General features: G+C 34.7%; 1 pseudogene; it reads left to right on the top strand.

Moving 5' to 3' along the window:
* The first annotated feature begins 949 nt into the window (after positions 1-949).
* LOC116743151 lies at positions 950-2,897 on the top strand (annotated as a pseudogene).
* Positions 2,898-3,472: the final 575 nt, after the last annotated feature.

Below are 3,472 nucleotides of genomic sequence, written 5' to 3'. Positions count from 1 at the left end.
TTGATTACAATTCATCTGTGCATAATCCAGGAAAGATCACTAATAAAATAATTTCTTTTGTATTGGACATTGGATTATCTGCAATGCATCTTGAGACCTGAAAAATTCTATTTATAGAATTAGAATTATGGAAATCTATTAACCTGCTACATTTACACATTTTCTATTTTACTTACAGTATTTAAAATGGGAGGGTGAAGAGTTTGCATTGCACTTGTCAACATTTAACCTTGAATATGTCAAGAAGTATTAGCCAATAATTTGTTTGTTTGTATAATATACTCCCAAATCCACAGAGTTATAGTGATTCTAACTGCACATAATATTTGATATAAACTCATTTGTTGTCAAAAATGAAATTCAAAGCAATCTCTAAAATGACAGTTTTCACTTTGCACTATTACATTGTGACATTGTGCTACTTGCAAACCATTAAGTGAATTCACAGTTATTTACTTAGTACCAAACAATTTAACTCCTTTTCACAGAGAAAAGTATAGACCATTAAGTTACACTGTAACTCAGAATAGAATAAATAAGGAAAAAACAAATTATAAAATCAATCTTTCTGGCTGAAATATATACAATAACATTTAACCTGGTATGATAGTCTGATTAGAGAAGTATTAATTACTGTAAGCATTAATTACACATCTGAAGAGGTAGTTTTTAAATAATTAAATAATTTAAAATTTATTTAGAAAACATATAAACCATTAAAATACACATTTATCAAATCTTTTTCTTAGCCATACTTATAATCATTGGGTGATAATGTCGTAAAGCTTTTTTTTTGAATTGTAAATTGTTCAGAGACATTTCTTTCAAACATGGTTATATATCTGGAGACCTCAGTTTTTGGAACAAAATTCTATATGTGTTAGAGAACAACAGTTCTCCAGTGAGAGGCATTTACTGTTCATCAAACATACTCACTCAGAAGCAGAGGGAGATTCCAAGTTATCTGTATTCTTCACGGATGGATCCTGTGTCAGTAGAAAATGCCCTTGGGCTGGACCAGCAACATTAATTCTCCAGATAATCAGAGTCAAGGAAGGACAGCCGGCAAAGGGTGCTATATTCCTTTCCATTCAAGGAACAAAGAAATTACTAAACAAGTCAATGATAAAGACAGTTCAGAGTGGAGTTCTTGTAAAGATAAGGATAGATGTAGTATTTTGAGTCTCATAATGATTCAAGAGGAAAGTCTAGTTTCTTCAGTGATGGTGGAAGTGACTAAAGGGAAGGTTTGATGATAATGAAGAGAGTGACTATAACAACACTGGCTGCCATGGTGACAGGTGTGGCTTTGGAAAATTTGAACATGGTAGAAACTGTCATTGGTGTGACAAATAGATAAAAATGTTTGGTCAAAACCATTTCCAAGTGACTGCTTTGGAACAGGCACTTTTTTCTGAAGATAACACTGAGATTAACTTTGAGAAATATAACATTTCAATTGAGGCAAAAGCCAGTAGCTGTCTCCCACACATTGAAAGTTTTATTGATGTTAAGATGGGAGAAACTATTATGGGAAACATCAAGCTTACTTGTTATACTCACTTGGCTCCACTGCAACCTTGTGCTATTCTTTTTATGAAAGAGAAAAGACACTTGATGTCTTGTACGCAAACAGCATCTGTAAAAATTCTTTTGCCGATCTTGAGTCAGATTTATTCCGATGGTCAAGGAGAGACTTTGAGGGCCATGAAGAAAAACAGAAGGTAAGGGTAATATCCAATATCTAATCTCTTTGGTATTAGCATCAACAAGAGAGATTTGGCAGTACCAATCTATAAGGAAACCAGAAAATTTTCATACTGGCCTGGAGATAGTCCTTACATCATTTATGGTGATGCTGATATTGGTTAGCAGATTTGATACTTAGAATGTGGATGGCACATGTTAGTTGCTACTCCTGGAGGCCTGGTAGACATGATGGAAAGAGAAAATATTAGAGTTCCACAAATACTTGGTGTTGGATAAAGTGGATCTTATATTGATATGGGATTTGAACCTCAGATATATGGGATACTTGAACAAGATATTATGCCACCAAAGAGAGTTTATCATAACATGTTTAGTGCTGCTTTCCCTAAGGAAATACAGATACTTGCTCATGATTTCTTGGATGAATATATCTTTTTGGATGCAGGAATATTGGCTCTACCTCTGAGAACCTCACATCAAAAGAGTAAGACAAACAGTTATTTCTGCTTAACCTTTTAAATGCAACAGGAAAGAATTCATTGACCTTAGTGTTTGTGGAGACCAAAAATGTGCGGATAGTCTGGAGGACTTTTTACACCATGAAGGATATGCTTGTACCAGTATCCATGGAGAATGATCTTGGAGAGATGATGAAGAAGTCTTCACCAGTTCCTCTCAGGAAAAAGCCCAATCCTAGTGGCTAGAGCAGGAGCAGCAAGAGGACTTCACATTTCAAATGGGAAAGAAGTTGTCAATTTTGTCTTGCCAAATGGTATTGGAGAAAATGTACATTGCACTGACTGCACAGGACGTGTAGGAAACCTTGGCCTTGCCACCTTGTTCTTTAACAAGAGGAACATAAATATGACCAAGGGTTTGTTGGATCTTCTTGTGGAAGCTAAATAAGAAGTGCCATCTTAGTTTGAAAAGTCATATCAACATCATTACAAGGGTAGCTGTCATGGACATTCTAAGAGTAGTAGATTCTGTGGAGGATTTGTGCCAGATGTTATTCACATAGTAGTGTTTTTAGCAATTCCAGCTTCAGTAACAGCTGTACTGGCAGCAGCAGAGGTGATGGAAGCAGCTAGAGAGAGTTTGGTGGATGTGGCTATGGAAGCTTTTATAACAGTGATGGATATAGAGGAAATCTTAACTACTGGGGGATTGACTAGTGGGGCAACTAGCCTACTTTGTAGTAGATCATCCTGCCAAACAAGCTAATATGGAAACCACATGTAATTTAGCCAGATTATACCTTTTATAATCTCAAGAATTTGTAACAAATTACCAACTGTGATACTCCACTGATTCGTTTTTTCTTAAAGGGAACTCAATGTCGCAAAAAGAGATGAAAGGAAAAATCAATGGTCTTGTTCAGAAGATAGTTTGAAGACTTCCATTGCTGTAATTTGGATTAACTCCCCTCCACCTACCCCTAACCCAAACTGCATTTATAATTTTGTGACTGCAAATCATTTGTTTGTTAATGTAATATGCTTTTAACTTTAGACAATTTTTATTTTGATGTCCTATTGGCTCAGTAATGCTCAAGATATCAATTGTTTTGACAAAATAAATTTACTGAACTTTGGCAATTTTTTGTTGTTGTAAATCTATACATTTTAAACTTAAGCACACATTTACACACAAAACTCTATTCATTACTTAAGTATTTAAAGAGTAGACTGACTTTATTATAGTAAATGTCTCTTTTAAGGATATTTGACTTCCCAAATATGTCATTATAGAGAATAGCAGA

Source organism: Phocoena sinus, chromosome 18, assembly GCF_008692025.1.
Source record: "Phocoena sinus isolate mPhoSin1 chromosome 18, mPhoSin1.pri, whole genome shotgun sequence".
In the NCBI taxonomy this organism is placed as follows: Eukaryota; Metazoa; Chordata; class Mammalia; order Artiodactyla; family Phocoenidae; genus Phocoena; species Phocoena sinus.
Note: the sequence above shows the minus strand (reverse complement) of the source record. Positions and strands in the feature narration are given on the sequence as shown.